This window comes from Carettochelys insculpta, unplaced genomic scaffold (genome assembly GCF_033958435.1).
Source record: "Carettochelys insculpta isolate YL-2023 unplaced genomic scaffold, ASM3395843v1 scaffold_0035, whole genome shotgun sequence".
Classification (NCBI taxonomy): Eukaryota; Metazoa; Chordata; order Testudines; family Carettochelyidae; genus Carettochelys; species Carettochelys insculpta.
The window spans coordinates 1282416-1308875 of NW_027439072.1; the positions used below are offsets into that span (position 1 = coordinate 1282416).

Sequence of the window (26460 nt, forward strand, 5' to 3'; positions counted from 1 at the left end):
TGACGAGGGCAGAACCTTAACCTGGTGTTTTCCCTGTCTCTCTTTTTCCCACCACCAGCTGGATCAGACTCTGACCCTCCCCACACAGACGCTGCCGTCCAGCGCAGTTAGTCGTGGGAAAGGAGAAAGGGCCAAAGAGGATCCTCCTTGCGCTCACGTTCCTCACCATGAATTCTCTCTCCAGTCTCCGGGGCAGAGCTCTGAAGAAGGAGACTCCCTGAGGCAAAGCCCTGGGGGGGGGTCTCTGAGATGGCCCCGGCCCTGCAGCCTGTCCCACCTGGCCATTGTGCTGGACTGTCTGTGAGGTCACCACCTCCCCACCTCCTTTAGCCAATCATCTGAGGTTCTTCCAAAGGCCCTTCTGATGTCACAGACACACCCACCAGTGCCCTGCAGGGCTCATGTCCTGCCCCTGGCAGCCCCCTCTGCAAACGCACCCCAAGGGTCTGCAACAAAAAAGGCACATAAAAAACACAAAAACCCCGAACTCCTCCCATCGTCAGTGTCCTGTGGGATCCTGGCACTGGGGCAGGTGGGGAGAGAGGTGGGGAGACTGGCGGTTTCTGACCTGTACACTGCAGACGGGACAATAAGTGAAAGGAGCATTTTAACTCCTCCCGTCCTCAATGTCCTCTGGGCAGAAACTCCAGCTTCCCTCCGGCACAATGTCTGTGCTGGGGAATGGGAAGGTGGTGTTGTGGACAGTCCAGCCGTGTGGGTTGGCCCCACGAAAATGCATTTCTTTAAAGTGCTACAGGGCTGTTTTTTGGTTTAAGATACAGACTAACACAGTCGCCTCCCTATCAGCAAGCTGTATTTTAACAAGGTGGTTCTTGTGGCTTAGCTGGGTAACATATCTGCTAAAAAACCAGGAGATCTCAGGGTAACTCCCAGTGGTTCCCTTTTGTGTGTCTTCCCTAATGCTTCCCTACGTCTGGCTGGGGAGCAGAGAAGACCTCCCTTGGCAATGTCTCTCCCTGCTGGGGAAGGTAAAGGCTGATGGAAAAGGAGCGTTGGAAAGAATCTAGTCACAGCCTGGAGCTCGGGAAAAGGCAGTTGTGATTGGTGTGGGGAAGGTGCTGCTGTGGCTGCCAGAAGAGAGTCTGTGCCTCACAGCTTTGTGGTTCTGGGGGCTGCCTGTGCCAGCCAGCTCCTCCAGCACGTTTGTAACACAGACACAATTCCCTGTCGGCAGGAGCTCTGTTCTGCCCTGTCTGCGGGAGCAGCTCCTGCCCTCGACCTGCCGCTGCAGAGACACCCCACAGCCCTGTCCCTGCACACCATGTGCACACACTAGTGCATGACAGGGGGCATCTCACTCCCAGGCACACCCAGCTCTGCCCCCACCCCCATGGTAATTCACCTCTCACCCCAGCTGTCCCCAGTGCTGACCTGACACACCTGAGATCCCTCTTGTAGCTTCCTTCTGCTTCCTCACCAACATTTCCTAACCTTGCTGGGAAGCAAAACCCCTGCAGTGGACATGAATTGTGCAGGTGGGAGATGTTCTGACACAGCCCCTGGGCAGGCCCAAGGTTTCAGCTGGTGACTCTGCAGTGCAGAGGGAGGAGGAGTTTGGCTGCCAGGGGGGACGGGTGGCAGGTGTGAAGGGGAACCCGGGCAGGGCTTGTGGCTGAGGGAGGAGGGGAAAAGGGAAGTGGGGGGGTTGGCAGGGTCTGAGGGGACAAGGGGATCAGGGCACTGGGGAGGGGTGGGAGAGTCAGGATCTGAGGGACCCACTGCAGGGCCCAGGAAAGCTGGCAAGGGGCAGCCGGGGCTGAGGGAACCCCCAGCTGGGCTCCGAGCAGTGGGGGATGGGTGAGAGAGTCTGAAAGGGGAGGCCAGGCTGGTGGGGGAGGGGAGGAAATCTCAGTCCAGGGGCCCTGCAGCTGCCTGTTGCTCCTTTCCAAAAAAGCCCCTTGTGATTCCCTTTTCAGCTGGTCAGAGCGTGGTGCTAACAACGCCAAGGTCGTGGGTTCAAGCCCCATGCTGGCCATGGGTGGGTCTTTTCTGCTCTTCTTCGACTGCTCTGGGCAGGAGGCCAAAAGAGCTGAAGGAACCAGGCTGAGAGGCTGGCAGGGAGCAAGTCAGAGTCACCACCCCAGGCTAAGGGGGGGGCTGCAGAGTGGGTCTGGGGTTGGTGAGGTTCCGCAGCTCTGCAACACACGCCTCCCACAGGAAGGGGCAGCAGGAGCCCCCTGCCAAGGGCACCAGCCCCCCGCAGCAGCTCCATTGGCTTTCTCTGCTCCCCACCTCCCCTCAAAGGCCGCCTGGCCTCACAGGCTCCCTCCCTGCACACCTGCTACTGCAGCACCACAGGCCCAGGTAACTCACCAGTGGTGCCAGTCCCTGCCTGCCCTGATCCTCTTCCTGCCTGAGTTCTGCTTCCTCCCTCAGGTCCCCCAGCTGCTGCTCTGGTGGGCTGAGGGCTGGGGAAGGCACAGGAAGGGCCCTGGGGGGTGGGGTGCAGACGTACAAGGAGCAGGCCCTGGAGGAAGTCCATGATGAGCAGCTTTGGCCACGGGAGCTCAGGAGAGGGGCAGAGAGGTACAGGTGACAGGATGGGTGGGGGGGTCTCTGCAGAGGTGGGGTTGGCTGGGAGTCCCTGGGGAACGGGGAGAGGCCTGTGGGGAGGAGAGGAGAGAGCAGCAGGCTGCTGGGGGCAGAGCTCAGGGGAAGAAGCAGAGGTGGGATAGGAAGAGGTGAGACGGGAGGAGGAGCACAGGTGGCCTCAGAGGGAGCAGGCCAAGCAAACCAGATCCCCTCCCACTCCTCGGGACCTTCCAGCACTGGCACCAGCCTCCCCAGTGCAGCTGTCACAGGCCACAATGGCCATTCTGGTGCTTTACATGATGCTGACAGGCCCTGACCAGAGAGGTGCAGAGTTATTTCAGAAGAGTTTATTCCAGAATTATTCCTCCAAAATAATCTAGTTCACAATGACGCCTTCACGCTGCAAGGCAGCCCCAGAACAAACAAAACATGTTTCATCAGGGCAGGTCCATGCACAGCAGAGCCTGTCTGTGAATAGAGACCCTGGGGCCATGCTGGGGCTATCGCTGCACAGCAGCGTTGTTTTGGAATACACTGTTCTTCAATAACTTACCCATCTCCACCTGGCTGTAAGGCAACATTTCTTTCAAGCCCCCGGAAAGATTAAAAGGGTTAATTATTCTTTGACAATAAGCAGCCTGCAGAGAATGAAGAGAAATGCAGGGACTGGGGAGCTTGGTGGTGCGTGTGTATGAATATCGAGCTGAGGGAGGACGTAATGGCCTTCGCTGTGAATTCCCAGAGTAATTGACATCCTCTCAACACACACATTTACAAAGTGTGCAGAGACCTTTCCTGCTGGAAGTGACGTTATTGGATAGACTCTGAATGAGCATCTCTTTATGGAAATGAGACCCAAAATCCCTCATGTCAGTGTCAAATGTCAGTTTCCCTGTGGAGCCAGATTTCAGCAGAGGGAGGGGTTTGCTAGGTTTGTCTGCATGGGCACTGACAAATGTTAAGGGTTCATTTCCATTTTCAGGATCCCCGTACTATAGAAATCCAGAGCATGTTGGTTAACGTGAGACAACTCTTGTCATACAAGTGGCTGCCTTTGAAAAGGGGAGCATGGATTAGAAAGAAGATCACTTCATCTGAAATCAAACACTCTGCCACTGGCCTACACCCACATTTCACTCTTGCTTGAATCACTCATCTTCAGGTCCCTGTTGGACAAACTCTTTTTCCCCAGGCTCCTTTTTCTGTCCCAGCCCAGAGTAGTTTTTCAAATGGGGGTTGATGAAACTTTCTCTCCCCAGGTGCACACCACAGCTTCCCCACTGACCTAGCTTCTCCCACTCAGAAAGCTACTGTCACTCAGGGGCCGTGTCTACACTAGCCCCAAACTTCGAAACGGGCATGCAAATGGCCACTTCGAAGTTTACTTATGAAGCGCTGAAATGCATATTCAGCGCCTCATTAGCATGCGGGTGGCAGCGGCACTTCGAAATTGACGCACCTCACCGCCGCGCGGCTTGTCCTGATGGGGCTCCTTTTCGAAAGGGCCCCGCCTACTTCGAAGTCCCCTTATTCCCATCAGCGGAGTGATCTAAAGCAAATGAAAACAGAACATGGGGTTGAAGACACATGCTCCGTGATTCATATTTCTGGTTGTTGCACACTTTCCTTAGGGAGGTGTTGGTGGTGTAGTGACTAGCACAGCTGCTTTCCGAGCAGTTGGTCTGGGTTCAATTCTCAGGTTTAGTTCTTCTTTTCTTTCAATTTCTCTGTTGGAAGCGGAGAGAGGAGATGTCCTGCTCCTTGGTGAAATGGGAGGTGTCGTGGCTTTTTCAGCTGTGATGCTTGGTGTGAGCCAAGTTCTGTCAGCTAAAGGTTGTGGATAGCTTGTGTGCAACCCGCCCCACTGCCTTGTGGTTTATCCTGGGAAGGAGCAAGGCTGAGGGAGTAAACCCTGACAGAAAATCCCGAGGGGAGTCCTAAGGCGGTTCTGTGCCAACTTCTGGCATTGACCTGGCAGTTCCTGCAGCTGAGCTGGTACCAGACGTAGAGGTTATCCTCTCCTTTGGACGATATCAGTAAAGCCGAGAGGGGGACGCTGGCGTCTGGGCAGCCCAGCGTCCCAAAAAATTGCCCAGGCTCGCGCCTGGAGAGGTTCTCCACCATCTGCAGTAGCTTTGTTGATTTTCAAAAGGCATTTGACATGATAGAGCAGACAGTGACTTGGGCGCTGTTGGAGTCACAGGGAGTGGATAGCAGACTGATCGGTTGTTGATAGGTATCAACAACAATGCTCAGGCAGTGGTAAGAATGGTAAGTGGTAAGGCAGTGGTAAGCCAGCTCCTCAGCAGCTCTCTCACTGCTTCCACCTATGGGACTCAGTTTGGCAGTGGAGCTGGGGATGTGGCCTCAAGAGGTTTCTCGCCTTCGAATGAGAAGCAGAGAAAACCCCCAGTACTGCAAAGGGGCTATTAAATGAGCTCCCTCCAGCACAAGGATGAGCACCATTTGGAAGAGGGAAACTGCTTCACACACAAGCCTGATTTACCCCCCACCTTCTTTGGCAAGTCCAGAAAGGTAACGGCTCAGTGGGAGCAGCCAAGGCTCATGCCTGACCAGCGACTGCTTCCCAGAGTCCAGTTGGAGCCAAACCATTGCTCAGAGCAGCCAAGGAGAAGGTTGCAGTCTGTGGGCAAAGGCCGCACAGAGTGAGTGTAGAGCAAGTAGGACCACATAGGAACTCAGACCACCAATGGTCTCATCCGAAGTCCAACACTGCATCCAACTGGCCACACAGAAAAGCGGCGCCTGAGCCCTCCCTTCCGGCAGGCAGATGTTCTGCTTCTTATGCCGTTTTGCAATGAGCAGAGACTCTCTGGGCTCCCATCAGTAAGTGGTGGGGACGGAGTCTCAGCGTTAGAGGAACCTCCCAGAAATCAGCCTGTATCCCCCACTGGTACACAGCCCTCCCATGGACCAAACCGAAAGGGGCCTTGCTGTTGTGTTCACCTCAGCTGCCCTGAGAGAGGCCACTGCTGTGGCTCAAACCTTCCTGCCCTCACACCCCACCGAGCCAGACCCTGAAAGGCAAGTCTGACCTGGTATCGGAGTGGAGAGGCTGTGTTAATAAAGGTGGGGGGGGTCCTTCTAATCTGTGCTACCTTCCCACACCAGCAGCCCCCAACCCTGGCACTGCACCAAGTGGGATGGAAAACTTTAGTCAGCTATGAACCTCCTTGTCACCCCAATATTTTCCACTGGGCCTGGCCTGCCCCTGCCTCAGCCACTCACTGGCCTGGCCCACACCCCTCCCCATCTAGCAGCTTGAACTCCCATCTCCAGAGACGGCTGTGACCAGAAGACACCATCTTAGATGGGTCAGCCAACCACCTCCCAGCTTTTACCCTCTTCACCCCACAGCCCCCTCTGTCCACGTTGCACCTGCCTCTCCCTGCTGTCAGGCTCTCCCCTAGGGGTTCCTCTGCCCCACTTCAGGCTCCCCCCAGCCCTACACTGTCAGTGGGGCTACGAGGGCCATGGGACAGGCCCTTGCCTCTATTTCCTGCCTGAGCAGAGCAGGAGGTGGCCCCGGGGGAGAAGGTGGGGCAGGGACTGGTGGAGGCAGATACCAGCAGACACTGGGGGATGAAGCAGACGGGTGCAGGCAGAGACAGAGCAGAGCAGGACAGCATTGCAGAAGCAGAGCAGAGCTGGGCACGGGAGAGACGCCTACTTGTCTGGAGCTTTGCTCACAGCAGGTGGCAGCAGCCAGCTTGTGCTGGAGCAGCGACCACATCACAACTGTGGCATTTCTCCCCCGAAGCAGCCAGCCTTTGTGCAGCAGGATTAGGGACCCAGCCGCTTGCATTTGCCACGCACACAGGGTGCGTGTGGATGAATTGCCCTGGGTGGGGGTAAAAGGCTTCGCTGTGAGCAGGATTTGAACCTGCGCAGGGAAACCCTATTGGATTTCGAGTCCAACACCTTAACCACTCGGTCATCACAGCTCTGAGTCGTTTAGTGTTTTGTTATCATGGATACTGGACAAGAATGAGACAATGTCATTGGCAATACAGAATTCAAACAGCAACCTGGCTCCCAGCAGAGTGGGGATTTGGGGCTCTCTGTGCTCAGCCAGGTGCAATGGCACAAGAGAGCACCTTGACCATCCCCAGCCCTCTGGAGGGAACGGGAACAGCTCTGACCTGGAGGCTGGATTATAAGGGGAAGTCAGGACCATGGACAAAGCACATGGCTGGGATGCAGCACTCAGGATCCCTTCCCCAAATACACGTATCTACTCCTCATCTGACACTGTGTTCTGCTAAAGCTGCCCGGCTCCCTCCAGCATGGGCTGAGCTCAGGGACATGTGGTTAACCTGCCCTACAGATGTAAGGTCATCAGGTCCCTCCCACCAGCTGGCTCCCGCACTCAGTGCATCCCAGGGAGTGAGCCCTGGTGCCCTGGAGTGACCCAAAGCAGGGCAGGGCTGGGTGGGATTCTGTGTCTCTGGCTGTGTTCCCTGTCACATGCTGGAGTCACTTTCCATCAGACTTTAGTTTGCTCCCTACAAGCCATTTGGTCTGCTTCTCTTTGAGCCTCTCTGTCCATTGCAGCCAGTGCAGAGAGCACAGTCAACCTGGCCAAGGCTGTTGGCAGATGTTTTTGGTTCATTAATTACAAAACTGCTCCGTCTTGCCAAAAGGTATTGCAGGTTCTCACTTTCAGGAACTCATAGGAGCAGGGAATGCTCAGTCACAGACTAAACATAGAAGCAGAAATCCCTGCCAGGATAGAAATGAGTTGCTGTGTTTGTTGCTGAGTTCACTGGGGGAACTTGTGTGATATCCAGTGTCCCACAGAATCTCACCTGGATTCTTCTTCCTCTCTGCTGAAATGCCATCACCTGGGTGGCACTTGTCATAACACGTGGGTGGGTTGAACTAGCTACAGGAGCGGGCAGAGGGGTAAGTGCTGCATTTCAATAGCTCAGCTGGTAGAACGGAGGACAATAGGGAGTCTTCAGCAAGTTCTCCTCAGTTGTTTACTTCATGTCCGGTGCAAGTGGGCTCTTCTTTTTCCTCCCCTTGCTGAGAAAGACAAAGAGAAGAAAGGAGCAGGACGCTGTGTGATGGAGTGGGGGATACCTGTGTGTGTGTGTGTGGCTCACAGAGGGTGTGGGGCTCCTGCTGAGGGTAACCCTGACAACCAGGTAACACCTTTGTACTGCAAACAAAGGAGAAGGTGGAGCCTGAGGGGTTTGAATTGAAACTGGGAGTTGGAAGCAGTTAGTCTGGGCTGGAAGAGAGAGACAAAGGAGGGGGCCAGGCCCCGGCTCTGGGGGGCCCTCGGGGCCTCCTCTCCCCAACATGGATGGGACTGGCTGTCTCTGCCTGCTGTACTGACTCCTCTGTACAATGCTGTGTCCTATCGGCTAATAAACCTGCTGTTTTCCTGCTGAGTAAGAGACTCTCCTGCCTGCGGACAGGGTGCAGAGCTTGGGGGACCCCAAAACCCCATCACACTGGTGTCAGAAGTGGGATGTTCTGCACCCCGAGGATGGAGCATCCAGCAGTAAGTGACTGGGGCCCCGGAAGAAGTGGGGCCTGCGAGACCCAGGTGTGCTGAAGGGCAGTGAGGTGCAGCTCCCCAAGGCGGAGGGGCCTGCGGCCAAACCCAAGCAACTGCGGTTGTGGTCCTCGAGAGGGGGTGTCACACCCGAGGAGGGGTTACTCCTGGGAGTCTGTTGGAGTCGGTCCCAGAAGGTGGAGGGGCCGAGAGCCCAACCCCCAGGAACAAGTGACCCCTGAGGAGGCTGACGCTGAATGAGTCCTTCCCAAGACAGTGTGCTCATGGCCCCTGAGAGCGGGTGTCACACTGAAGAAGGGGTTCCGCTGGGAGTCTGTTGGAGTCGGTCCCAGAGGGCGGAGGGGCCTACAGCCTAACCCCGGGCAGCTTGTGACCCGCAAGAAGCCTGGCACACTGAAGGGATTCTTCCAGGAATCGTGGGGTGCAGAGGGCATCAGCCTGAGAGCCTGCAACCACGCTGAGCAACTCCGCTGTGAAGTGGCAGCACCTGGAAACCAAATCGAGATTAAAGAAGCTGGACAAGGCAGCGTGGATGTGCAGTGGCGAAGCTGAGGGCTGGGGAGAATCCTGCAAAGGTGAGCCCGGATCGGGGCAGGGAACCCTGGACTGCCTGGAGCTCTGAACCGAGTGGCCTGCTGCAGCTCAAGGAGGGAAGGAGCGATTCCAACCCATCATCTACTAGTGGCCAAGACAGACCTGCGAAGAGTTTTCCAGGCCTGGGCCGAGGAAGGTGCCTGTGTGTCCGTGCAGGAAAGCAGCTGATCCACTGGGAATGGCAAGTTGTCTGTGAGAGAAGCTGCTTCACCTTCTGTGTGTGTGTGGAGACCAGCCGGGGGGCTGGGACAAAGGAGAGAGTGTCTCCCATTGTCTGTCTGTGTTGAACAGCAGCAGCAGCCTGGGGAGAGAGCAGAGCCTGCGTTTGGAAAAGGTGCCAATGAGGAAACTAGCCCATTGTCTGAGGAAGATTCACCAGCCTGGGGTGGCTGGAGAAGAAACCACCAAAAAAGAGCATTCCAGGTGTGTCTCTGAATCCAGCCATGGGGGCTGGAGCAGAGGGAATGGCTCTGGGATGGGCAGTGGTGTCCCTGCTAAGGACACTGGTCCTTGGTGCAAGAAAAGTGCTTCTGCTTCTGGGGAAGTGAATCCTTTGCCTGAGCCTGTGGGGGCTCAAGATGGAGCCAAGATCCCAGAGCTGGATCTGAGGGCAGCTGAAGCCCAGATGGGAAGTGGGCCTACCTCTGTGTCTCTCAGGGGGGATGATGCTTTAACTTGGTCTAATCCAGTTAGTATCATCAGGGAATCCCAGAGACCAGACGATTCTGGTACTTGTTCTTTGCCTGATGCTGAGGTGTTACTGGGAGGGGGTGAGACGGCTCTGTCCTACCAGAGTCATCCTCTCACCAGGACACAAGAACAGACGGGCAATGGAGTTACGCTGACTGATGAAGATAAAGAAGCTGGTAGCAGAAGGGAGGAAAGGGATCCTAACCTTCTGTCCGGTGGTACTGGCTGTCTGCCTGGAGGGGGATTACATGGGAATCTGCCTAATGGGCCAGAAGTGATCTGGGGTGTAGGTGAAACCCAGGAGCTGGTTGTGGCTCAAGGGAGCAGTGCCCCCATGGAGGCAGACAGGGGTGAGTTGTTGTTTGCGGGAGCTCTTGAGGAAAAGAATTTCCCTGAAACTTTTCCTGACCCGTCTGTGGGGACTGAAGAAAATGGGAGTGAGGTAAAGGTGAGTGAACAGGAAAGGTGCTTGTCTGTAAGAGCCAGAGCAGCCCTTTGCCTGGGGAGAAGTTTGTTTCAGCTCCTGATGGCCAGGACCTGCCTAAGTGTGAAACCACTGGCTGTGCTCTGGAAGGGTCCAAAGCAGGCAGGGTAAAAGTTTCTCAGGAATTGGAAGTTGGTGCAAGTAAAGTGAAAACTATCAGGGAATGTGAGCAGCCCTGTAAGAACCAAGTAAAACAGCTGCACAGTCAGTCTCTGTAGGATGCAGGAGAGGTTCAGCAATTCCCCATCTCCAGATGGTGAAAACACTTACATTCTTATACTGGACTCCACTTCTGATTCCATGGGGAGGCAGTAGTTGGAGGTGGAAGGACAAAGAAGCTTTGGGCCTGGTGGGCCAGTAAGGGATAAACAGGGATTCCTTCATGTGGATTCTGCGTCTGGGACTCACAAAACAACTCTCAAAAAGCAGTTTGGTTTGCAAATTTCCAGACTGGTAGGGAGGGGGCCGTCTCCCTGAGATCATCAATGGCCCAGCTCTTGTTAGAAGGGAGGGCACAGCCAGAGAGATCAAATTTCCACCCCAGGGGGCAAGGGAGAAGATTAGAACTTGATGGTGCTAAGAAAGGCCTCAGCCATTTATCCCCAAAAATCCAGATTCTCAAGGATGTTGCACAAAGGTTGTGGTCTACCAAAGAGCAACGTAAATGTGCAGTTGCAATGGGGTTTGTTCTGTTACTCACGCTGACTGCTGTAACCAGTGGGTGCTGCTACCAAAAGCTGTAGAATTGTACCATGCACTGAATGTTTGGAAAGAGCCATTTGACATGATGACATTGATGTAGAAGCATGAGTTGTATGTTAAAGGAGTCTGTAACTCTAAAATGTCACCATTGTTCCCTGTAACTAGTTTTGCAACCTCTCACGTGAGAAGGAACATTCCAAACCTATTGTGTGGCATGGAAGGGTAAACTGAGGCACACAGCCATTGTGGCGGTCTGGCTAAATGCCAAGGGTGGAAGCATTTGTACCTTCCTTTACTGGACTGTAACTGAATTCCAGACATTGGCCGGAGCAGCTGTATGGACTGGTGGGCAGACAGGGCAGGGCCCAGACCAAAAAAAAACTATTTAATCTGTTGGTGCTGCAGCATCTGTATGGGCTCTGCCTGCCCGACTTGAGAACGTGGCTGATGGACCAGAGACAGAAGCAGGGAGACCGACCAACCTGAGGGAACTAAAGGGACTTGCCCGGCTGCATCACATGAAAAGGGCCAATACCAAGCTCCTAAATTGGAGCCTCCCCCAGGAGGATTATGACATGGAGGTGGTGCACATCGAGGGGAGCACTAAGGGTGCAGCCGATGCCCAATCACGAGGGGAGGGCCCCAAACTTCCCCAGGTCACTGGCTGAGTGACCCCGCTCAGTTCGGTCTGGAAGCGGGGAGAGATGTGATGGAGTGGGGGATACCTGTGTGTGTGTGTGTGGCTCACAGAGGGTGTGGGGCTCCTGCTGAGGGTAACCCTGACGACCAGGTAACACCTTTGTACTGCAGACAAAGGAGGAGGTGGAGCCTGAGGGGTTTGAATTGAAACTGAGAGTTGGAAGCAGTTAGTCTGGGCTGGAAGAGAGAGACAAAGGAGGGGGCCAGGCCCCAGCTCTGGGGGGCCCTCGGGGCCTCCTCTCCCCAACATGGATTGGACTGGCTGTCTCGGCCTGCTGTACTGACTCCTCTGTACAATGCTGTGTCCTATCGGCTAATAAACCTGCTGTTTTCCTGCTGAGTAAGAGACTCTCCTGCCTGCGGACAGGGTGCAGAGCTTGGGGGACCCCAAAACCCCATCACACGCTGCCACCTAGACACCATGCACAGGCTGACAACGTTCTTCTCAGGAGCATTCAACAGTGTCAGAGAAAGCAGGGATGGTGTGTAATAGGACAGGAGTCATAGGCACATGTGAAGAAACCAGCCCAGGCGACCTTTGCTCAAAACCCAGGCCACTTACAACCCCAGGCTGGGATTTCCTTCTTTCTAAGGGAAATCCCAACAGCCACTCTTCCACCCCCACTGGCCAGCCAGAACTCCCACCAGCAAACCCACAGACTTGTCAGCTGCTATTCCACCCCAGGCCAACAACCCCACATTCAGGTGATTTGGGGGAAGAAAGGGAAAGGTGAAACCACACACACCCAAGTGTTGTCTGGCAACACACAGGGCCCTTGAACACATGGCTTGAGTCGTGTTAGAACCACCCTCTAACCAACTGTGCTAGGTAGCCTATGGGACAGTAGCAAACAAGGGATCCTTCTGGACAATAAAAAGGGCAGTTGCTGGGCTGTTGTGATCTCTGGAATGGGATTGCTGCACCTCCCCTACCACCCTGCACCCCAGTCTGGCCTCCCCTCAGACTGTCACTCTCTCCTCAGTGTCCTGTGCCCAGCCAGGAGTCCCCTCAGACCCTGCTGTCCTGTCCCCACTCTCTTGGGCTCCTGCCTGGTGTCCCCTCAGATCCTACCACTTTTTTCTAGATGACCTATTCCACTCAGAGCAGAAGGGTTTAAGTCAAATGAAGTCACAGCCGAGAAGGAGGTGCTGGCGGGCACAGACTGGGTGGTGCACTGGACTGTATGCTGGTAATCTTACCTGTGGTTATTATGTGGCCCCCAGGCATTCCAATTTTGCGAGATCAAATGCCACCAGGACAGGCACCGACTCCTCCAGCTCTGCCCTGCTGCTGCTGAAATAATGGAACAATATTTAACAGGTTTAAAGGTGAGAAGGGCCTAACTCCAGAACAAGGCCCCCAGAAGTGTCAAAATTCAGATGGGACAACGTGGCTGGGTCCCCCCAAGGACCACGTCCAGTGGTTCTTAATAGGGGCAGGTCTTTGGGGATCACCTGGACTGCCAGTTGGCTTCCCGGACTTATTTCTATGGACTAAGGGGATTTCAAAGATGGTGGGGTGCTTTTGAAAAGGACCCCCCTCTGGAGGTGCCACGTGGGAGCGGGAAGTGGCATCTGCAAAGTGCTGCAGCCGGCAGCTTCTGAATGAGGTGCTGAATATACATTTCAGTGCCTCAGAAGTAATCTTCCAAATGGCCATTAGCACGGCAATTTCAAAGATTTCTCCAAGTGTAGGCGTAGCCCTTCTGAAAGAGTGGGCTGGGTCAGTCGTTCATCTGTGTTCCTAAAGAAGCAAGTGTTTCCTTCCCATTCCCCTGGAGATACCATCACGGTTTCAGCTTAGGGACTTGTCCCACTCGGTGTTTTCCCCAGATGGAATAGTTTATAACAGCAGAAAAGCACGAAGGTTTGAGTCAAACTGGTAGAATTTTGGTCTGGCTCTGGTCTGAAGAAGTGGGTCTGTCCCACGAAAGCTCACCTAATAAACTATTTTGCTAGTCTTTAAAGTGCTACTTGACTGCTTTTTGTTTTGGTAGAATTTAAAACTACAAGGAAGCCCCAGAGCATCTCCTGTAAACCCCTGCACATCCCAGGCCGCCGCACCTCACCGCATGTCCGTTCTCGTGTTCTTTCTCCGCCCTGGCTGGAAAGGTAAAAGGGGTTTCTCTGGGGTGTAGAGGGTAAGGAGAGTGGCTTGTCTCAGGAGTGGGGAGCTGGATTACCCTGGTTAGGGGTGTGGCTCAAGGACACACCTTGGTGTGAGCAGGATTTGAATGTGCACAAGGAAACCCTATGGGATTTTTAGTGCAATGCCTTAACCATTCAGCCATCACAGCCAGGGAAAAAATACATCTCCACAGGCCAGAGATCACAGGGTCTAGGCCTGATATCATCTGAAATACAGAAGTCCAACAGCTCCGTTTCTTCCAGCGCACAGGAGGGTTTGGGGGTGTACAGGAGTCCCTCGAAATGTGTGAGTAACATGAATGTGAGTTAAGCACAACTCAAAATCCCACTCCCCCGGTACGGGATCACCTCCCCCAGCCTGGCGCAGTCCCAGTTCAAACCTTTGCATGGCCCTGGCTCACCACCCACTGTGCAGCTCTGACTCACCCCAGCCATGTGCAGATCCAGCTCCATCCCCTGCAGGGCTGCACGGCCCTGGCTCACCTACACCATCTGCAGCTCTAACCCAGCCCGGCTTCAGCCCACTACTCCCCTGTCACGGCCCTAACTGCCCCCACAACCCCAGGACTTACCTTTCAAAATGAGTTCCAGGAGCTCAGATGCTCCTGCTGCTTCCCGGCTGCAGAACGGGCCTTCTTGTCGGAAAAAAGCCGGCTCCTGACTTATGCAAAATTCAAGTGATGTGATGGTGCTGGGAACACAATCCTGGCAGAGCTGGAGGGACGGCTGTACCTGCTCAGCCATGTGATTAAACCACAAACCAGCTTCCTGCTGTGGGGGTCCGTGATTGTGACCCCCAGACACCCTTCCAAAGCACCGATCCATTACGGGCCTTGCTGTCTTGATTCTGTCCATAAGGCTGTGCTGCCCTGCAGAGAGCATTTGGAGTATTGACTGTGGCCGCCAGTTTACACTGCCCTGAGAAACATAAAGGGGGTTCTGAATACACCACCCTGACAAGACCATAAAGATGAAAACACTATTTACTCCTTACAACATGAGAACTAGCATCACTGAATGAAATTAGTAGGCAACAGATTTACCAGAACCAAAAGGAAGCATTTTTCACACAACTCACACTCAACCAGTGAAACCCCTCACCAGAGGGTGTTTCTGAAGCTCAAGATTAGTCCAGGATTGAGAAGTGAAGTGGATAAGTTCATGCGCACACTCTCAGTCATTGCTTTTCTCACTGCTTCACCTCATGCCCACAAGTTTGGCCCTTGCGCTTCCACTCAGCTTTGTCCTTTGTCTCCGTGGTGCTAAAGGAAAAACCAGCTCAGGCTGACAAGTCAGGGGAAAGCAGGAGGGAGGAGGAGTCGCAGGCTTCAGCCCAGCACAGCCCCCTCCTCGGGACACCTGCAGCAGGGGGCAACTAATGCGGACAACTCCATGTGGAGGCTTAAAAAACACAGAATTGCAAAGGTGGGGAGAGGTCTGGCCTGCAGACAGCCACAAACAGCCTCCCAACCACCAGGCCCCTGACCCCACCAGCATCTGGGTGGCTGGTGACACTCAGGGACCAGCCTGAAGTAATGCAATAACTACTCAGCAACAGACTTGAATCTAGGATGCCTGGAGCTCCGTACAGGAGCCAGGAGCCCTGAGGGGTCAGCAGCTCTGTAACAAATCCCTTTCAGCATCATGGAAACCAGGAGAATGCACATTGTGGGTCATATCTCACATCCACATGACCCAATGTCCTATCTGCTGAGATTGGCAAACACCAGGTGCCCCAAAAGCCCCACAGCCAGGTACCACTGGGAGTTGAACCAAGGGTCTCATTTTCACAAGGCAGCTGTTTTAAGAAGCTGAGCCGTGGCGCCTGCCTCTGGGTAAGGTTTGCTGTCTGTCCAGGCCTGACTCCTGCCAGCCCCACCTGGGCCTGCTTAGCTCAGCTGGAATTTAGATCCTGTCAAGCAGAGAAGCCTGTGGAGTTTAACTCCCAAGCGGGGGTTGACTCTTTGGACAGGTCTGGGCTAGAAAATTAGGCGCTGTCACTCCATGACACAAGGGTATAAAAACCATTGTACTGGGGAGGCTGTGGTCAGTACTGGCAGTGCCCGAGAAATGAGGAAACAGTGACATCTGAAACGCTAAGTAATCACAGCACATGCCCCAGGTTAACCTGTGTTTTAAACAGCAATATGTAAGGACAAGGAGGCTGGGGTCCAGCAGCTTTCTAACCCAAATGGGCTTCTCTTTTTACAAGGGGCTATTGGGTAGGAAGAAGAAGGGGACACTGGAGAAGGTCAGCTTCTCATCTGACCCTGCCTTGGAAAAGAAATGCCAGTGCTTTTGGAGAATGTGGGTATTGATCCCACTTCTTCCTGCTTCTAAAGCAAGCGCTCGACCATTTGAGCAAATCCCTCTGCAGAAGGAATATTTTCGTATCCACCAATCTCATTGCAGAGGCCACAACATCCCCATGACTGCTCATGGCTCTTGCTAAGGGACCTAGCGGCTTTGTCTGCACAGCAGCTTTACTCCTGAATAAGCGATTGCAGATGAGGTATTCCACAGTAGCTGATTCCAATATAGCTCAGTAACACACAACGTGGATTTGGAAATACTGCTCTGCTATTTCAACATTCAGCATCTATAAACAAAGGAGCCTGTTCCGAAGCCCCTGCTTCAAAAGAGCGATTTGAACGAGCTAGAATCATGATGCAAAGAGATGCCCAGCCAAGGCTCTGCTCTCTCTCTCTCCTTCTCTCTCTCTTTTGAACTCCCGGCCTTAGGCAGGAAAAGTGTCTTCTTGTCCTCAGCTCTAGAGAGGAGTAATTCAAATTTCTATCACCCTCAGAGTGTGTCTACACTAGCTGGCTACTTCAAAGTAACTGGCAAAATGTCAAAATAGCGCATGGTGATTGTACGCGCTGTCCGCTATTTCGACGTTGAAATGGAAGTGAGGTGGCGAGACGTCGAAATCGCTATTTTCATCCAAAGATGGGAATCGCGCCCTCCTTCAATGTTGAACGTCAAAGTAGGGCACATGTAGACGATCCACATCCTGTTACTTCGAAATAGCAGGGTCCTCCATGGCAGCAATCAGCTGAGGGTTTGAGACGTGCTGTCCAGCCCCTGTGCAGCTCTATGATTACTGCGCGCAGCAGCCCTTTAAGCACCACGGACCCGGATTTCCTGTGGCAGAAAGCTGAGAGCATGCAGGCAGCAGCACACGCATGTGCTAGCCCTGCAAGCCCTCCACCGACCTCAACCCAATCACCCAGCACCATGGCATTGAGCCAGCCCCCTGAGTGCCCCCAGGCTGCCCCCATGAGGGGACCCAGGGACCCCCAGCAGCCAAACGGGGGACAAGAAGAGGTGGGACACCTCCTGGTTGGAGGTCGAGCTCTGAGACCTGCTGGGGCTCTGGGGTGAGGAGGACGTGCTCCATGTGATGGGGTGCATGGAGCGGAAAGCAGAAGCATTCACCTGACTGGCCGAGGGCCTGGCTGCCTGGAGTCACCCTGCCCGCACTCGGGATCATGTCCATAGCAAGGTGAAGCAGTTGTGGAAGGGTTATGCCTGGGCCTGGGACTGGGCCAGCCAGTCTGGGGCTGCCCCCACCGCTTACCCCTGTTACAGGGAGCTCAGGGCCATCCTGGGCCCCGGGACACCTGCTCCCCCCAGGGTACATTGGAAACAGCAGCAGAGGAATCCCAGCAGGTCTTGGAGCTGGAGTCCATCCCGGAGGCCAGCCCAGCACCCCAGGGACCACCCGAGGAGCCAGCCCTCGGGATGGCAGAGGAGGGATCCAGCAACAAGGCAGGGGGAATCCTCATAGACCTCCATTCCCGGAGCACCAGCCGGGCGTCCACCCACCTGTCTCCTGTGCACAAGCCCTTGTGCACCCCCACTCCTGCACCGTCAGACTGAGGTGACACCGAAGCACCAGGCTGTTGGGAAAGGGGCAGATATCGCCTCTCCTCGGGGTGAAGGACACTGAAAGACTTGGCCTGAGGGCACTTTCGAGCTAGGCTCCCAATGCCACTTCTATCTACACAGCTCCACACTGCCTGCAGGTGAGGGACTGTCGTGTGGAGGGTCCAAAGGGCAGCTGGTCCCTGTAAGAGGAGTCTGGGACCGGGCTGTAGGTGGGATCTCCTGGAAAAGCCAAGAGCCCAGGGGAGGCCATTGATTGTCTGCCAAACCCCTGGCCCTGCTCAAAGGTTTCACACAGGGAAAGCTGGGAAGTCAGCCCCACCCCCAGGGCACAGTGATTTGCACTGGGCTGGTAATAAACCAAAGGGGTTGTGTGGAGGGTCACAAGTGGGACTGAAGGGCAGGAGACAGAAAGGCAAAATCTTATTCTTCCAGTTACACTGCATCAAACGCTCACCCTGAAAAGCTCCAGCTGGGGCAGCACAGCCCATCCCCCCTCCGTGAGAGACAGGAGATAACTCTGCCCCACAGCTGGGCCCTCCTCGCCCCAACCCTGGGGCGTGAAGAGTGAGAAAGGAGGGTGTGGGGAGCACAGAGTGAAAGTGAGGGGGGGAGTCAGGGCTGAGGGAGCAAAGGGGGGCAGGACTCCAGGCTTTGCTGGTGGGACCCTGGCACTGGGGCAGGTGGGGAGAGAGGAGGGTAGATTGGTGGAGTCCGACCCACACACTGCAGAGGGGACAGTAAGTGAAAGGGGCCTTTTTGTTCCCTCATCCTCACTGTCCTCTCGGCGGCAACTCCAGCTTCCGTCGGGCACAATGTCTGTGCTGGGCAATGGGAAGGGGTTGCTGTGGGCATCCATCACAGTGTTTCAGCTGCATGAAAGTTCATCACTTGATAAATTAGGTTGGCAACCTTCAAAGTGCTGCAGGGCTGCTTTTTGGTTGAAGACACAGACTAACACAGATACCTCTGTGTCAGGAGCCACATTACAGACAAGGAGGGCACCATGGCTTAGCTGGCTAAAGCCCCTGTCTAGTAAACAGGAGATCCTGGGTTCAACTCCCAGTGGTGCCTTGTTGAAAGCCTTTGACAACATTTTACCACATGTGTCTGGGGAACTGAAGAGCCCTCCCCTGGCAATCCCAGCCATTGCTGGGGAAGGTGAAGGCTGATGGCAGAGGAGCACTGGAAAGCATCCAGGGACAGAGCAGAGCTCAGGAAAACACAGCTGGAACTGGTGTTGTGGAGGTGGTGCAAGAACAGAATCTGATTCTTCCAGCTCTGGGGCTGTCTGTGCACAGAGGGTGACGGTGCAACCTCAGCAGGGCAGGGGAGAGAGAGTTACTCTCCTCTCACATCCCTTTGTTTGTCACTGACAAACCCCAAACGAGTTAGGAGAAAAGTCCCAGAGGCTCTGTGGCTCCCCTGCCCATGGACCTCCCAGGTAAGGGGAGATTAGGAAAGCAGCACCCAGTGGTGCCTGGACAAATCTTTCTGGCTGCCTCTCACCTGCTTTGCAGCACCTCTGGGCTGTGCTGGAGAGTTCAGAGAGCTGCAGGAGGCGGCTGCCGTCCTTCTGGAGGAAGAAGTAACAGACACTGACAGGTGGGCAGCTGAGGTGGCTGCACAGGGGGCCTGGGGAGCACGGGAGGAACCCCAAAGCCCTTTGTCTGTTACTAAGGCAGGGAGGGGATACCCTTGATTCTTGTTATTCACCAACAGGTCTATGCAGCCCAGGGCTCGGCACGAAGTCCTGGGCCACTGAGCACGAGGGAATCCCGGTCACAGTGTGTGCTGCCTCCTGGCCGTCTCCTGCCCCAGACCTGCCTCTGCAGAGACACACCCCACACTAGTGAGCAACAGGGAGAGTCTCACACCCAGGTGCACTTACCCAGCTCTGCCCCCCCAGTGGTAATTCCCCTCCCCCAGTGCTGAGCTGATGCAGCCGCACAGCCTGGGAGCAGCCTGGGACCCCTCCTCTAGTTTCCCTTTGCTTCCCCCTCGAAATGTCCTTATCCTGCTGGGAGCAAAACCCCTGCAGGGACATGAATGGTGCAGGGCAGGATCCCCCCAGGCAGGGGCTGCACCCACAGGCTGTCTCTGTTCTCACCCAGCCCCTGGGTAGGACCCAAGGTCTCAGCTGGTGACTGTGCAGTGGAGAGGGAGGGGACGGGTGGCAGGTGTGAGGGGAACCCGGGCAGGGCTTGCGGCTGAGGGAGGAGGGGAAAAGGGAAGTGGGAGGGGGGGGTTGGCAGGGTCAGAGAGGACAAGGGGATCAGGGCTCTGGGGAGGGGTGGGAGAGACAGGATCTGAGGGACCCACTGCAGGACCCAGGACAGCTGGCAAGGGGCAGCCGGGGCTGAGGGGACCCCCAGCTGGGCTCCGAGCAGTGGGGGGGTGGGTGAGAGAGTCTGAAAGGGGAGGCCAGGCTGGTGGAGGAGGGGAGAAAATCTCAGTCCAGTGATCAGTGGCCCTGCAGCTGCCTGTGGCTCATTCCCAAAAAGGCCCCTTGGGAGGTGCTTCTCTGCAGGCTGGAGAGCTCAGCTGGCCGGAGCCTGGTACTAACAGCACCAAACTCATGAGTTCAAGCCCCTTGCTGGCTACCGAAAGGTGTTTCCTGTTGTCCTTCCCCCGACCCTTCTGGGCAGGAGAACAAAAGAGGTGAGGGGAACAGGGTGAGTGGCTGGCAGGGAGCAAGCCAGGGTCACTACCCCAGGCTAAGGGAGGGGCTGCAGATTGGGTGAGGGTGAGGAGAGGGTTCGCAACGCTGACCTCACACTACGAGGGGCGGTAGGAACACTCTGCCAAGGGCACCAGCTTGTCCAACAGCTGCACTGGCTTTCTTTGCTCTCCATCACCTTCCCGGGCTTTCTCGCCTCACATCCGACTGTCAGGTGAAGCTTGAGAAAGGAAAATGCCCCCTGCAGGCATCCTGCAGCTTGCTGTGATCCCACAGTGGTTAGTCCTCTGCGTTGTGGCTGCAGCAACCTTGGGTGAAATCCAAGCCAGACCAGTAACAGCCCAGGGTTTGGGTCGTGCTGCTTTTAGTTCACCAGGAGGGTGGTGAAATATTAAAATGCTTTACCTAGACAGGTGGTGCAATCTTCATCCCAAGAGGTTTCCAAGTCCTGCCTTGAGCAAGCCCTGGCTGGGATGATTTAGTTGGGGTTGATCCTGTTTGAGGCAGGGGTCTGGACTGGATGACCTCCTGAGGTCCTTCCCAGCACTAGGATGCTATTGTTCTAATCTCATCTCCACAGGAATGGGCCTGGAGAGCTCAGTCTCTGGCTGGGGGAAGTGCCAGGGGCCACATGCTAAGGAAGCCCAGGGCAGAGAGAGGGAGTCCTGGGAGAAAGAGCAGCTCCAGAGAAGCAATGAGGGCAGAGCGCTGCTGCCAGCTGAGGGTGAGAGGTGCCCAGCGTGCAATGCCAGCCTGTTCAAATGTGTAAGGGGCAGCTGGGGAGGCGTGCAGGCCACCATTCAGGGCTCTGCTTCCTGCAGGCAGAGTTCAAGGTCAGAGGCACCTGCTGGCATTGCCTTAGCAAGCTCTGTGTGCTGCTTCCCTCTCTCATCCCACGCAAAAGAGAGAGCGGGGTGACTCAGGCCTGCTGGCTCCACGTCTTTGGCTGAGCTGGCTGGAGGGGTTGGGGCAATGGGTTGGTGCTGAAGAATGAGGCAGTGGGCCCAGAGATGCCTGGAGTCCTGATTCTGGTGTGATCTGGTGAGTCTGGGTCCATCCTCCATGGAAATGCTCGATGTTGTCCCTGCTGAAGGCACTGGCCACCTCTCAGGGCTTGATTTGATCCCACTTCTCTGACTCCCAGTCAGGAACTAGGTGTGGGACAGTGAGAATCGATTTAACCCCCCTGCTCACGTACACAAATGTTCTTCTGACCCCACAGGCCACCCAACCCTTTCGTGTGTGAAACAAAAGGTTTATTATGAGGAGAACACAACTGAGCAGGACGGGAGCTGTTAAATGGCAGGTCACAGGCACACAAAGCCTCCCAGACCTTCCGATTCCAAGCAGTTCTGGGGAGTTTGCAGGACTGAAAGTCTCTCCGTGATCCAGCCACAGCTGGGGTGGGTCTTTCGGTGCTTTTCTCAGTGCTCCGGTTGGAGAACAATTACCCCAGAGAGAAGGAGCGGGAATGAAGACAAGCTGGGGAAGATGCAGCTCCCTCTTGTCTTCCTGTTGCCATGAGATTTGTGGCTCCTTTGTCCCAGGCAAAAGCCGTTCAGCATGTGGCCTGGAAGGCTCTGGGTTCTGTGCATGGGCGTGGTCAGATCTACCTGCGTAGCCTTCAGCTGTGTTCCTGGCTTTCTCCTTGGGCCAACTGGATAGCAGGTGCTACGGGATGGGCCACTGAGCAAGCTAGGCCGTGCGTTGCCCAACTGGCTCTGAGCGTGACCCAGACACACAGCAGAAGTTCTGAAACACAGACAGACAGACAGACAGACAGACGTATCTATCACCCAAAATAGCAACTCTGCCCCCATAGAAATGAGCTTGTGACATGTGAATGATGCAGACATTTTCCCACCTTCCTCACCCCCTATATTTACGACAATTGCCTCAGATCTGCCAACTACACACGCTGGTTGTGGCTTTGTGGAGCCCGGTGGCTCACATCCAGCCATGCCCAAAGCTATGAACCACTCCCCTGGATCAGCTGCAAAGGGTCAGTGCTTCTCAGTACCCCGAGGCTGACAGGGAGCCCCCTCAAACCCACTTCTGCCCTCCCAGCTTTGCCGCAATGGAGTGGTGGGTCTTGCCTTCTTGGACACAGCTTTGCTTCTTTCCCTTCCACTCAAACACCCACGTCTGCTCCTGGGCTGCCCTTAGCCACCCCTGACGTGCCATGAGACGGACGCAGGATTCTTCCTCCCCTCAGGCAGCCTCACCTCCACGGGCTTTGGCAGAGGAAAGGGTGGTGCTCCATTTATGAGCTTCTCCCCTGCCTTACTCAGCTGGGCTTCCTTCTCCACCGCCCGCCCCCGATTCCTGCCCCACTTCGTCCTTCAGCAACTCAAGCAAAGGAGGCCAGCAGGGAGAGCCGACCTTCACAGGTGAACCTCCGAGGGTAGGGAGCCCAAAACTCAAACCTTCTAGAAGCGACGGGTTTAACTCCTTTAGCTTCCGCATGTTGACAGCAAAGGGAATGCTCAGCTGAGGTCTCCATCTTCTGTCACACAGGAGCTGGGCTAATGAGAGGGACAGGAAGGGGCAGGAGGTCAGGATAAAGGGGAGGCAGTATAAGGAAACCTTTGACGTTACTGCCTGGTTTTGAACCAGAGATCTGTTGTGTGGTATGCAAGTATGATAACCACTCTCCGACAAGAGCGCTTGTATAAACATTTTTCCATCGCCCCAATTCCAGCAACAATGAATCAGGCACACAGGGCTGGAAAACCTTCAAGAAATTGTGGGGAACCCTTCCTAGGCTCAACAGCTGGGTCAGAGGGCTGCAGCTGCATTCAGGAAATATGACTTGGGCTTCAAGGGGAGTGTGATATACTACAGCTGGGAAGAGGAGCCGGTAACCCCCATCTCCTTCCTGCGTGTGTCAGTGCGATCTTAAATAGAAAGCGGGCCAGTGAGGAAGTGACTGTTTAGGAAGGAGAACTGCAGAAACAGACTTAGGGTTCATAGTTGGACCACAAGCTAAATATGAACCAACAGGATGATGCCGTAGCAAAAAAAAGCAAACATGATTCTGGGCCGTATTAACAGGAGAGTTGTGAGGAAGACATGAGAAGTCGTTCTTCCGCTCTACTCAGTGCTCATTGTCTCAATCGGAGTCCTGTGTCCAGTTCTGGGCACGACGTTTCAAGAAAGATGTGGAGAAATTGGAGAAGGTCCAGAGAAGAGCAATGAGAATGATGAAAGGTCTAAAGAACGTGAGCGATGAGGGAAGACTGAAAGATTTGGGCTTGTTTAGTTGAGACAAAAGAAGACTTAGAGGGGACATGATCGAGGTTTTCAAGTACCTCAAAGAGGGTTACAAAGAGGAGGGAGAAAAATCACATTTCATGGCCTCTGAAGATAAGACAAAGAGCAATGCACTTAAACTGCAGAAAGGGAGGTTTAGCGTAGACCTTCAGAAAAACTTCCTAACTGTCAGGGTGGTTAAACACTGGAAAAAGTTACCTCAGGAGGTTGTGGCATCGCCATCACTGGAGATATTTAAGAACTAGACACCTGTCCAAAATGGTCTAGAGAGGGCTTGGTCCTGCCGAGAAGTCAGGGAATTGGACTCAATGACCTCCTGAGGTCTCCTCCAGTTCTAGTGTTCAATGAAGAAATCTGTGAAATCCTCAATGCACAGGAAATGTTAAGAATTGTGTTGGATGGTTTTTGCTGGAATAAGCTGTGGGTTTTGGAGGCACCAGCCATTGGCAGAGACAAGGTTGGTTGTTGCTAAATGGACATTACAGTCGCTCAACAAGGAAGCTACAGTTCCATGACTCACTTGCATGAGGCCACCCCAGGAGAATGGCTCAACTTTGCCCAGAGACTCTGCAATGCCCCCAGACCTGGCTGGGCTAGTGTTCCCCAAAGACATATGAAGTGATGGTAGAAAAGCCAAACACAGGCCCAGGTTTCTCTTTCTTCATCACCACCTTTATTGCAAGCAACAAAGATGCTCAGGAGACTGAAGTAGAAGAGGCTGGGACAAGTTTAAGGGAGTAACCTGGGTGTTAATGTGTTGTTACCTGATTAATTTATAGCTCAGTGATGCAAACGTTGTTTCGTGTTACTCAGAAATCTTGGACAAAGTGTGCCAATGAGGTGTCCGTGGGGTGCTGATGAGTCACTGGTGATGATTGTGCTGTGTGTGCAAGGACGTGTTTTGTATCGGAGGCGATGAGCTTTGGCTCTGGACATGTCTTTCAGTGGGTCTGAATCTGAGTAGCACCAGGGAGATATTTCTCCAGCCAATTGTTAGTGGGCATCCTCCAGTCTGCATAGACTATGGATCGCGCCCTTTAAAGTGTCAATTGAGGGCTTCATTTACAGCGTCTGTTGTGACTATGAAGACCCACACGAGAGTGACAGTCCTTGCTGCATCTCTTGCAGACGTGGTGGGTGTCTGGCAAGTCCTTATTGTGGTTTCTGTCCGCTCGCTTCTCCTCTGCTCGCTGTCTGATCCTCATCTCGCCCTTCTGAAGGCCCTTGTGTAACCCCTGCCTCCATCTGCTGCGGTCGTCTGCTAGTTCTTCCCAGTTGTCCAGCTCGATGTCTGCCTCTCTGAGGTCTCTCTTGCAGACATCTTTGTAACGCAACTGGGGGCATCCAGGAGGTCTTTTGCCAGAAGCCAATTGTACAAGGACTGTTGAAGTTGGGTAGAAGGACTTGGCTGCCAAGGGGTCTTGGGAGTTCCCTGTCTACATCTGAGACACTTCCCTGTGAACATTCAGACTGGAGCACAGAGCAGAGGCAGGGTCAGGGCTCCACCTGCTGCTGCTGCTCGCCCTCCATCTCCCGCCTGCACAGGGAACGGCAGTGTAAGGGGTCACTGCTGGAGGCTTTTCACTTCCACTCTGACTGGGCGGATTAGTGGCCAATGGGATGGGTGTGGATCAGTGCCTTGGAGCGGCAGGGAACACAGAGCCATGTGCATCCCTGGGGAGCTGCACACATAAGCCGCGTCTACACGTGCACGCTACTTCGAAGTAGCGGCGCCAACTTCAAAATAGCGCCCGTCACAGCTACACGTGTTGGGTGCTATTTCAAAGTTAACTTTGACGTTAGGCGGCGAGACATCGAAGTCGCTAACCCCATGAGGGGATGGGAATAGCGCCCTACTTCGACGTTCAACGTCGAAGTAGGGAACATGTAGTCGATCCGCGTCCCGCAACATCGAAATAGCAGGGTCCTCCATGGCGGCCATCAGCTGAGGGGTTGAGAGACGGTCTCTCTCCAGCCCCTGCAGGGCTCTATGGTCACCGTGTGCAGCAGCCCTTAGCCCAGGGCTTCTGGCTGCTGCTGCTGCAGCTGGGGATCCATGCTGCATGCACAGGGTCTACAACCAGTTGTCGGCTCTGTGTATCTTATGCTGTTTAGTGCAAGTGTGTCTGGGAGGGGCCCTTTAAGGGAGCGGCTTGCTGTTGAGTCCGCCCTGTGACCCTGTCTGCAGCTGTTCCTGGCACCCTTATTTCGATGTGTGCTACTTTGGCATGTAGACATTCCCTCGCAGCGCCTATTTCGATGTGGTGCTGCCCAACGTCGACGTTCAACATCGACGTTGCCAGCCCTGGAGGACGTGTAGACACTATTCATCGAAATAGCTTATTTCGATGTCGCTACATCGAAATAAGCTATTTTGATGTAGCGTGCACGTGTAGACGTAGCCATACATCCCCTCAATCACCCAGACTATGCACCTCCAGCTCACTCCCGCATCCCCTCCTGCCAAGACTCCCACAGCTCGTGTGTGAGAGGTGAGAGCTTCTTGCCTCCTTTGCCAGCCAGAGGCATCAGTGATTCCTGGCCTCAGAAGGCTGTGTGGGTGGCTGCTGAGGGTGTGCACGAGGCAGGCTCTTGGGGTGCTAGGCAGCTGTGCTTGGCCCTGAGGGCAAAGAGATGAGGCTCCCACTTCACTCTGCCATTGGCACACCTGGGTCTGCGCTCACTCCGACCAGAGGTGACCCAGGCTTAGGGAGCACGGCCAGAGACGGGGTGAAATTATTAGATTGTCAGATGAAGAGACAAATCATTGCCACAACTCCTCTGTTTGCACCAAACCTTGTACAAGTGGGTCAGGGAAGGTACGTATCAAAAACTAATGATGCTGCGTTTGATTCCACTCCTCAAAGGCAAGTCTCATTTTCGGATTTGAAGTTCTGAGTTTGGCTGAGTACGAGAACGTCAAATGTTTGCTTCTGGGAGACTTCCCAGGGCTTGGCCAAACTTTTTGCAAAGCTTGCTGGTCGAGTGACTGACAATGGGCTTTAACAGGGCTTTAACTTCTGAGGAATTTAGCTGCGAACGTTGAGATGAGCATGTAAGCAATGGCTGCTCCCGACAAAGGACTGTGTCATGTGTGGACGGGTGACTTGTTCATGTGACAAACTTCTTGGAATGTAGTTTCACACGAGGAAAATGAGGCGATACTGTCCCCACGAGCTGGGGTGGAGAGAAGGCCCTGTG

The 26460-nt window shown here is 54.5% G+C and overlaps 2 non-coding genes across 2 annotated transcripts; one reads left to right on the plus strand and one right to left on the minus strand.

The window, feature by feature from the left end:
- Positions 1 to 6436: 6436 nt before the first annotated feature.
- Positions 6437 to 6518, minus strand: TRNAS-CGA (transfer RNA serine (anticodon CGA)). The gene has a single exon. It is a non-coding gene; the product is annotated as a tRNA-Ser (tRNA).
- Positions 6519 to 18306: 11788 nt separating this feature from the next.
- On the plus strand, positions 18307 to 18380 carry TRNAT-AGU (transfer RNA threonine (anticodon AGU)). Its single transcript has one exon. It is a non-coding gene; the product is annotated as a tRNA-Thr (tRNA).
- The last annotated feature ends 8080 nt before the right edge of the window (positions 18381 to 26460 follow it).